The sequence below is a fragment of the Cervus elaphus genome, chromosome 17 (assembly GCF_910594005.1).
Source record: "Cervus elaphus chromosome 17, mCerEla1.1, whole genome shotgun sequence".
Classification (NCBI taxonomy): Eukaryota; Metazoa; Chordata; class Mammalia; order Artiodactyla; family Cervidae; genus Cervus; species Cervus elaphus.
In genome coordinates this window covers 3754630-3765960 of record NC_057831.1, presented here as the reverse complement: position 1 = coordinate 3765960, position 11331 = coordinate 3754630, and positions in this window count along the sequence as shown.

Genomic DNA, 11331 nt, shown 5'->3' with positions numbered 1-11331 from the left:
AATAAAATTTATGAACTGAAGTGACCCACTAGATGTCAAGGTCAAGTAAAAAGGAGAGATGCGGGATAATTCGAAATGTCTGTCTCAGATAAGTTGAGAGGGAGCCCAAGCTATCAAGAAAGAAAAGGCCATATTATCAGTCATAATAAAATATATAAAAAAACGTGTTGAGTTGTGTGGAATCGGAACCTTAGAACAGACTCACAGCTGGGTAGATTTAACAGGACTCATTCATTCATTCACCAAATATTTAGCTCTGTGCCAGGTACCATACTAGACACTGCGGATGCAACACTGAAGACAGTCACTGCTCCAGTGAAACTTCACCAGAACAATTTACTATGACACGTCCACATATCAGGTATGTAATTAAGTTTAGGGGACAATGTAGGCATATTCTTATAAAAAGAAAAAACAAATGTTTATCAGTTAAAAGCAGCTTGAAAGGCAGTAATACAAATCAGTGGGAAAGAAAAGACTACTCAACAAATAGCTCTGGGACAATGGATCATCCTTACACGGAAGCTGACAGGATAAGCCATAAGGAAAAGGTTGATGACGCTAACCATATTAAGACAGTTTAAAACTTTCATATAAGGAAGGATGCCAGACAACATGTAATCTTATGTCAAACAGGATTTTTCCTTTTGTCCTAGAATTATTGATAAACCCAAAACTGATGACAAAGGATGATAACTACCCCCATGGTCTAAGACCATGTTGCCGCCTGCAGTCGGAGCCAGCCACCTCCCATAAGAGCTCACTGGGAATCTCTAGACCAGTTCTGAACCTACCAACTTGCCTGGATTTAAATGTGCTTTGAGTTATTTACAAGTTATGGAATCTTAGTGATAATCTGTGTAGTGGAAATGTTAGAATCTATCTTGTAAAAGACAATATAAGTAAATTACATAGAAGGTGCTTAATTAATATAACTATTATTCCTTATTAGCACTTATGCTTCTTTTATAAAGCAAAGTCTTTATTAACCAATAAATAATGCTGGGACTGCAGGCAAGGATCATGAAACTTCTGAGTAATAAGTAAAAGTATCATTTAAAATAATATCTCTACCTAGATTTCCAGTGGATTCTTTAATCACAGCCAGTATCAAAAATTAAATTGGTCAATAACAAAATCATCTTCTTTCCCTCTGGGTCAAACTAATGCAAGGGAAGACTATAAATTAACTTACATTCCACAGGCCTCCTTGAATTACCCACATTTCTCTGAATGAGCCTGTGATCACTCTTTAAGGGAGACATCGTAACTTTATTGAGTGGACTATGGATTTTCTCTGTCCAGGGTATGGAAAAGCTTGGTGGTAGTTACCTCAAACATTATCTCTTGCAAACAAATCTAAGTTCATTTCTCAACCCTCCATTAAGGCTGGAAACAGAATTGAGATTTGGATGGTTGGATATTTGCTATGCCCTGCCTTTCCAAAAGGCATCAGAGTGTTTTTTTTAAACTTGCTTATTTTTTACTGATTCAAGTTCAACTAACAATTGGTGGGACTTCCTTGTTGGTCCAGTGTTTAAGAATTCATCTTGCAGTACCGGGACATGGGTCTGATCCCTGGTTGGGGAACTAAGATCCCACAGGCTCCAGCCTCAGAGCAACTAAGTCCACGTGCTGCGGCTCCCGAGCCTGGGCACCGCAGCAAGAGAGTCCGTGCGCCGCAGCGAAAGAGCCCGCATGCTGAGACTGACCTGATGCAGCCAAGTAAATAAATGAGCACTGCAAAACTCAACCAGCAATTGCTGAGTGCTCTATCAGACATTTTCACATTCATCTTCTCATTTACTTCTACAGAGAAGCCAACATTTATCGACATCAGCGGGTTCTATACTCTGAATTTTAGCCATCCATAAAGTATGAATATAAAGTAACAAGACAGATTTGGACAAGCACAAAGGACTTAGAAGTAGAGAGCAGAATTTGGGGGAGGGAAGAGACCTTGGAAATCATGTGTTTTTCATTTTTCATACCACTTATTGTGACTTATTCTGGCAGATCTCCACTGTGCAGCCTCTGAATAAATCACAGGGTCTGTGATTCAGACCCTGTTACTTTTCCCAGACAGCTGGTTTAGTCTATTTTGGGACAACCATAGCTGTTAAAAAATCCCTTTGTATTGAGCCCAAAGTCTGCTTTCTTGGCTACTGGTCCAAGTTTTGTTCTTTGGAGAAACGGAGAACAGGTTTGCTGCTGCTTCTACTTGATCAGCTTTCACCTCCTCGGCGTTTACCTGGGTCCCCATACCACTTCATTTACGCCTCACCCATAGGAGGTAGCCGTATCCCAGGGCTGTGTGAAGGTCTGCCTACTTTTTTCTTTCTTCCCTTTCTCTCCATCCTTGAGCTGCCCTTCCATTCCAATTGAATTGAACCCATTCCTCTCGGATTGAACCTATTTTCATTATATAATGCCCTTCTTGTCTTTTGGTATGGACTTTGCCTTAAAGTCCATTTTATCTGATATGAACATTGCTACCCCAACTTTATTTTCATTTGCATAGAATATCTTTTTGTATCCCTTCATTTTCAGCTTGTGTGTTTCTTTAGTTAAGTGAGTCTCTCATAGGCAGCATATGGGTGGGTCTTGATTTTTATCCAATCAGCCACTATAAGTCTTTTGACTTGAGTATTTAGTCCATCTACATTTAAAGTGATTATTGATAGTTATGCACTTATTGCTATTTTGTTACTTGCTTTCTGCTTTTTACTATAGTTGTTTTCTATTCTTTTTCTTCTGAGTCTCTTCCACTGTGGCTTGATGATTTTTTGGTGGTATATTTGTGCTTCTATTTTTTTTTTTTTTGGTTCTATAGTACATCATTTTTTTTTTTAAAGTTATCATTGTGTTTATGTGTGTGTGTGTGTGTGCGTGTGTGTGTGTGTGTGTGTATTAGTCACTTAGTCCTGTCTGATTCTTTGTGACCCGCATGGACTGTAGCCTGCCAGCCTCCTCTGTCCCTGGGATTCTCCAGGGAAGAACACTGGAGTGGGCTCCATTTCCTTCTCCAGGGGATCTTCCTGACCCAGGGATGGAACCTGGGTCTTCTGCATTGCAGGCAGATTCTTTACCACTTGAGCCACCTGGGAAGCTCCATACAGATACATCTAATCTTTAACTATATTTGTTTTACAGTGATTGAAATTCAGTTCAAACACATTCTAAGAGCTCTACATGTTTGTCATAATATAAACCACCCCACTTTTATGTTTTTGATGTAATGTATTGAATCTTTATCTGTAACTCTTAACTATTTATTGTAGTAATAGTTTATTTTTATAATTTTTGTGTTTCATCCTTTGTACTAGCTTTTTGCAGTGGTTTGTCCACTATCTATACTATGTATTTGCCTTTACCAGTGAAATTTTTTCCTTAACATATTTTCTTATTTTTATGGCCTTTTAAAAATTTTCTTTAAAGATATTTTAATATATCTTGTAGGCTAGTTCAGTGGTGATGAAATCTTAGTTTCTGTTTGTCTGAAAAAGTCTTCATCTCTCCTTCAATTGTGAATAATTCCCTGCTGAGTTGTCTTTTTTCTTTTATTTTAACTTTCAGTACTGTTAATATTATCATGCCACTCCCTTTGGGCCTGAAAAGCTTCTGCTGAAATATCAGCTTAAGAATCCTGTCTTATGAGGATTCTGTTGTATATGACTCTCTGTTTTCATTTTTCATCTTGCTATCTTTAAAATTCCATATCTTTAACTTTCATCATTTAAATTCTGATATATATTGGTGCAGGTCTCATTGGGTTCATCTTGTTTGGGACTCTGTGCTTCCTGACCAGGATACCTGTTTCCTTCTTTAAGTTAGGGGAGTTTTCTGCCATTATTTCCACCAAATATGTTTTCTGGCCCTTTCTCTCTCCTCCATTTAGGCCCACTATAATGTGAGTGTTAGTATGTCTGATGTTCCACAGGTCCCTTAAACTATACTGTTAGCTTTTTTGTTTGTTTTTGTTGTTTTTATAGGGTGACTTTTCCCCTTCTGTCTTCAAGGTTATTTATTTTTCTTCTGTATCACTAAACTTCTGTTGATTCCTTCTAGTGTATTTTCACTTTGTTTATTCTATTTTCAGCTCTGATTGCTTTTCTATCTATATCTATATATTTTAAAATTCTTTATTACAGCTCTGTATTCCTTTATGCTTTTCCCAAATTCACTCAATGTTTTTATGGCCATTTCTTTGAACTTTTTTTCAGGTCGATGGTTTATGTTTGCTTTATTAAGGTTTTTATTTTCTGAAATTTAATCTTGTTATTTCATTTAGAACTTATTTCTTGTCTTATTATGTTTGAATGTTTATCTGTCTCTATGAAATGAGGCAAACCAATGATCTATCTTGGTCCTGAAGGCATAGCTTTATGTGATAGGGGCCACGGTGAGAGGGTTGGCTCTGAAGTAAGTGCAAGCTGGGGCTTTTTTGTTTTGGAAAGAGCTGGCAGGGTTGGGGGTGGGAATAGGAACTGGAGCCCTGCACAGGCCAGGATTTCTTCCAGGGTGTTAGTGGGGCCACTGCCTTGGTAGAAGTGGACTGGGCCCAGGAAGGGTAGAGAGAGCATGACTTCAGCTGCAGTTTCTCCCAGGTGCTGACAGTTACCGCATTAGCAGAAGGCAGGAGCCATAGCCTGGTGTAGTCCGGGGAGTGCATTCAGCTGGTCTCTCGGCAGGCTGGCCAGAACAGCAGGTACGTTATAGTCTGCTGCCTTCGCACTGGGACTGGGGAGCAAGAGCATGCATGCTTTAAGAGAAGGGTCTCGGTTTCCCACATCCCTTCTGTAAGCTCTACTGACTTACAAGCCAGGTAATGGAGTCACCTTCCTGGTGCCAGGCTCCAGGGCTGGGTACCCAATGTGGGGCTTGCATCTTTGCTCCTTAGGGAAAATCCCTGAGCCTCCTTCCTCTGAGTGGCTTCCTGAGGGGGATGGGGCATGTGTGGGTCCTGATTAGATCAGTCTCTTCCCCCTTTGCTACGGTCAACGTGTCTTTTGCTTTATATCTTTGGTTGTGGAAGAGTCCTCTGCTAGTTTTTAGGTCATTCTTAAAGGGAACTGTTCTATGTGTAGTTTTGGTGTGTTCATGAAAGGTAATGAGCTAAGGGTTTTCCTCTCCACCATCTTGATCCTGCCTAGGCATATCTGATCTTTGCATAGGAATCTGTGTTACTTTTCACAGTGAACAGAGCATGGTAAGTTAAATTTGAACAGCATTATTGGGGAACTGGCATTATTTAACTAAACCACAGTAACTCAAATCTGTGCTTATCAGAATGATACAGCATGAGAAGTGGTAGTATATTAAAAGTTTTTAAACTTAAAGAATATTTTTAAAATTTGTTTTAAGTTAATAATGGGGAAATATAGAGTAAAAAACATAGTACATAGAACAAGACTATATAGAACAAAAGAAGGGAATATTTATTCTATGTAATTTACTTGTGGAGGAAATCACAACTTGTTTTTAATGTGTGTTTATGAATTAGACAAAGTGTCTGTAGAAGTTTTATTTTGGAATGGTGTGACTTTTTTTGATGAGGGAGGAAATATGATATAGATAGCCAAATTTTCTTATGAGATAGAGTGAGGTAATTTTAAAATTCTGTATCCAAGATTGTCTTCATAATTGGCAAGATGCAGTACAAAATGAAAGTTTGGGCCCTATGTTCAAAAGTTATTAAGAATTTCAAAATAGCAACAGAAAAGAATTAAAAAAAATATGCTCCTTCTGAGTATGGTGACCTGTGAGACTACAGATTACATGCCCAGGAAGCCCACTTTGCATGTAACAATTTAAATTAGCATATTGTTAGGTAGCATGTTGGTATATTTTAGTTAGCTGGACACCCCAAAGTAAACTGATTATTTTGGTGTGATTATTTATACTTCAACTTTTCAGACTCAAAGCTGTCCAATTTAGATTCTAAATTCTGTAGTCACTCTGATTATAAGTTGTCTAAAGCCAACACTCTCTTGAAAAATTGGTTTATAATTTTTAAAATAACCAGTATTGATATTGATGGTTCATCAGTATTCTGTATATTCTTATACAGAATAATAGACTTCCCAGGTGGCTCAGTGGAAAAGGAATCGCCTGCCAATGCAGGAAACACAGGTTTGATCCCTGGGTTGGGAGGATCCCCTGAGAAGGAAATAGTAACACACTCCAGTATTCTTACAGGGAAAATCCCATGGACAGAAGAGCATGGCGGGCTGCAGCCCATGGGGCCTCAAAAGAGTCAGACACGACATAGCCAGTAATCAACAACAATACGGAATGGTAAGAACTTTTTGCTCTCTCAGTGAGTCTTATATATAGGAATACAGCTGGGGAGGAAGAGAGGGAGCAGAGCGTCGGAAGAACTCCTGGGTTACAGCAGTAGCTCACCCTGGAGGATGGGAACAGGAGCATCAGTGATCCCATGGTAAAGACTGTAATGCCCTCTTCATTTTCCTGCTCCTAATTTTTTTCTCATAAACCGAGAGAGACTGAAAATTTCGGTAAATTGTGAATAGAAAATAGCTTTGTCTCTCTCTATATAGGTGTGCTCAGTGGCTATAGTCGTGTCCAGCTCTTTGTGACGCCATACACCCTAGCCCACCAGGATCCTCTATCCATGGGATTTTTCCTGCAAGAATACTGGAGCAGGTTGCCACGCCCTCCTCCAGGGAATATTCCTGACCCAGGGATCAAACCTGTGTCTCCTGCATCTCCTGCATTGCAGGTGGATTCTTTACCTGCTGAGTCATCCGGGAAGCCCCTATATATACAGCTATATATAAAAAGATATTATATATCCATATATCACATCTATATTTCTATTACAAATAAATATATAGATTTTATATGTACCTTGTAGATATGTATAGCTTTGGATAGTTTGTGTATTATATGTAGTAAGTTCTACATATAAGTTATATCATATATATATATAGGTTGTATATATATATTATATATAGACAGGGCTATATTATTTGTGTATGTGTCCACAATGTATACATATCTGTGTGTATGTATATTTTAGCACAAGAAAGTATGTCTCACTATTTTATTTGCTCTAAAAATTATTTCTTAAGATTGTGATCTAATATTTAATTTTAAAAAGAAGTCTGATTTTCTAAATTCCCCTAGATGGTTAACCTAAAAAAAATTAGGGAAGTGAAATTGTCTAGATTATTTTTTCTATGGACTTCCCTGGTGGCTCAGATGGTAAAGCGTCTGCCTACAATTCAGGAATCCCGGGGTTCGATCCCTGGGTCGGGAAGATCCCCTGGAGAAGGAAATGGCAACCCACTCCAGTACTCTTCCTGGAAAATCCCATGGACGGAGGATCTTGGTAGGCTACAGTTCATGGGGTCGCAAAGAGTGGACACGACTGAGCTTCACTTCACTTCATTTTTTTCTATAACCACCAGGTGGCAGCAAAGGATAAGAGCACTTGCATAGAGCCACTGCACTCTATGTAAAGGAAAACTTGAAACCACTAAAAAGTTCTGTAAAACAAGCTTCTAATTAAAAATAGTCCTATAGCATAAAATGATGTAGATTATATGTGTTTTACAAGACATTAACTATTGAAATTCATAAATATGAGTTTTTTTTTTTTTAATTGAAGAATAGCTGATTTACAGTATTAGTTTCAGGTGCCTAGCATAGTGATTCAATTATTTTTTTTTTCTTGATTGGATTTCATTATAGGTCAATACAACACATCAAATATAATTTACTTTTCTATACAATAAATCCTTGTTACTTATCTATTGTATGTATAGTGGTTTGTACCTGTTAATCATACATCACTAATTTATCCTCCTACTTTTCCTCTTTGGTAATCATCAGCTTGTTTTCTGTCTGTGAGTTTGTTTTATATATATATATGTTTGTGTGTGTGTGTGTGTGTGTGTATTTGTTTTATGTTTTAAGTTCTATGTATGAAAAGTGAAAGTGAAAGTTGCTCAGTTGTGTCTGACTCTTTGCAACCCCATGGACTGTACAGTCCATGGAATTCTCCAGGTCAGAATACTGGAATGGGTAGCCTTTCCCTTCTCCAGGGGAACTTCCCAACCCAGGAATTGAACCCAGGTCTCCCGCATTGCAAGCAGATTCTTTACCAGCTGAGGCACCAGAGAAGCCCAAGAATACTGGAGTGGGTGTCCCTTCTCCAGCAGATCTTCCCAACCTGGAAATCGAACCAGGATCTCTTGCATTGCAGGCAGATTCTTTACCAGCTGAACTGCAGGGAAGCAAGTTCTACATGGAAGTTATATCATGTAGCATTTGTCTTTCTCTATCTGACTTACTTCACTAAGTTTATTGTCTAGGTCTATCCATGTTGCTGCAAAGGGAAATACTTCGTGAAACGAATGAAATATTATATGTATACACCACATCTTCTTTTTTAAGGGTTTTTAAATAACATTTATTTCTTAAAAGTTAACATGTGTATAGAAGGAAACCAAAAAACACAAGAGGCAAAAAACAGCCATTCATAATCACAAGCAGTTTACCATTGATGTATCTTTCTATGTCTCATTCGTGTATTTTGACAACTAAGCGTCCATTTTATGTAAGTCAGATCACACAGTTATGTATCATGCTGTTTCACACATCATGAGTATTTACCATTTCAAAGTCCCAAAATTATGAATATTTTGATAACTAAGAATACACTACACCAATTCAATCTGGAAGGAAAAATATGTAATACTGCCTTTCTTGGCAACAAAAATTTCAGAAAAGCACAAAAATGGCAATAGTCCTCTAGATAAAGATACTGACAGAGTTATGATTAAAATATTATAATCCCTTAATGTTCAATTAAAAATGAGACATAAAGCATCAGAGTACAAAAAACAGTGCTTCTAAGAGGATTCATTATCTGATCTAAACTATTAAAGTATTAGCAAAGAGGTATGTTTCCACTGAATTACTTAACAGTGCACCCCTATAGCACAGCCAAGAGATGCACACACATCCATGGTTATCATCAAAGTATGAAGGTGAACACATCCATATATAGCCCTCCCTTTATACTTCTTTCTGCCCTCTGCTGCCAACCTAGTGAACAAGTCCTGATCTACGCTTCTCAGTGAAGGTTTAACAACTCCATGTCCAAGATTCTGTTTTTTTTTTTTTTTAATTTAATTGTAACAAAGATATTTACAATATTGAAGCCAGCATGCAGGATTTTGAGCATAACTTTGTTAGCTTGAGAGATGAGTACAGTTGTCCGGGGGTTTGAACCTTCTTTGCACTGCACTTCTTGGGAATTGACCTTGAGCACTGACGTTTTCCTGTCCTCTGGCCACTGCTGAGTTTTCCAGATCGTCTGACATATTGAGTACAGTACTTTGACAGCATCATCTTTTAGGATCTTAAATAGCTCTGCTGGAATTCCATAACCTCCATGAGCTTTATTGATAGCAGTACTTCCTAAGGCCCACTTGACTTCACACTCCAGAATGCCTGGCTCTGGGTGAATGATCACACCATCGTGATTACCTGGGTCATTAAGATCTCTTTTGTACAGTTCTTCTGTGTATTCTTTCCATTTCTTCTTGATCTCTTCTGCTTCTATTAGGTCTTTAAGGTTTCTGTCCCTTATTGTGCCCATGTTTGGATGAATATTCCATCGATATTTCCAGTTTTCTTGATGAGATCTGTATTCTTTCTGCTTCTGTTGTTTTCCTCTGTTTCTTAGCATATTTCATTGAAGGAGGCCTTCTTGTCTCTCCTTACTGTTCTCTGGAACTCTGCATTTAGTTAGGTGTACTTTCTCTTTCTTCCTTTCTTTTCACTTCTCTTCTTTCTTCAGCTATTTGTAAAGCCTCCTCAGATAACTACTTAACCTTCTTGCTCCTCTTTTTCTCTGGGATGGATTTATTAGCTGCCTCCTGTACAATATTATGGACCTTTGTCTTGTGACTTTGATATATTTGCTTATTAGTTCACAGTACAGGTGTTCAAGGTAGAGATTATATAATTTGCCACTGAATTGGTTGTTGTAAGAGAAAGAATCAAAGCTTTTTATCTAGGCAAATGCATTTGATGATTAGCATAATCAAAACAGAGCCAGATGAGAAGCTAAGGGAGTTTGATTTTAGAAATTCAATATTGAGTTACCCATTATTCATCAAGTGGAGAAGATGGGTGGCCAGTTGAATACACAGATTTGTGGTTCATGAAAGAAATTTGACTTGGGAGAAACACATCTGGTGTTAATTATCATGTGTACATAATCTTAGACTAAAGATTTAAATGAAAAAATTTAGGTAATAAAGGCAGTTATAAAAAAGATTATTTCTTGGACTGAGATCTGAAACAGGTCAAAGGTCTAGAAAATGAGAAGAAACCAGCTGAAAGAGTTTCCAAATATGTAAAGTGAAACACCAAAAGAGAGTATGGCCCTTAGAAGTAGTGAAATTATTGTTTCAATAAAAAATAAGGTAACCAACTACATCTAGTGCAGCTGATAACTCAGTTATAGAGACTTTGAGAAACTGCAGTTGATTTGGCAACTTGGATATCATCAGTTGTACTAATAGGACAATAGGGAAAATAAATTGCCTGTTTGAAGAGGGCCCAAGAAAAAACAAAAATATACAAAATGAGTACAGTTTGCATTAGCAACTCTTCAAGAAAGTTTTGTTATAAAGAGAAGTAGACATGTGAGGTAGGTTGATTATTTTTAAAGAAAGATAATTTATATTTGTTGATGGAAATAATATAGTACTATGATCATGCAAGAGAAAAATGGGGTATTTATGGAGGAAGACCTTTGAAAATTGAGAAGCGGTTGGATCAAGTGCATTATTATTGCTGGTTGGCAACAGGGGAGCACCAACACAAATTCACATAACAGCCATTAAGGCAGAACAGAGGTTGGTACAGTAAGTTGTTGATGTTGGTTATGGTCTATGTGAATACATTGAATGAAGGATTTTGTACACATAGTACTAATTTCATTTCATAAAGATACCTAAAAGTAAATCTAAATTATATTTTATGCTGACAATGAAGTTATACAATACCTCTGCTTGCATGTGTGAGTTTACAACTGCAATATGTAAGCTGTCCGCACTCAAGGACCCCCTCTCAGGGCTCTGTGGTGACCCGAATGTGAAGGAAATCCAAAAACGAGGGGGTGTGTGTGCATGAAGCTGTACAGTGTAAACTAGTGTCGCCCTGGAAAATAACCATATTCCATTAAAAGTTAATTAAAAAAAAAGCATCAGTGAAGACATTCAGTATTACATCATAGCTCAACATTTAAGAAGTCTATACAACTTTTGAAAAATTTAGCTCTAAAAGATA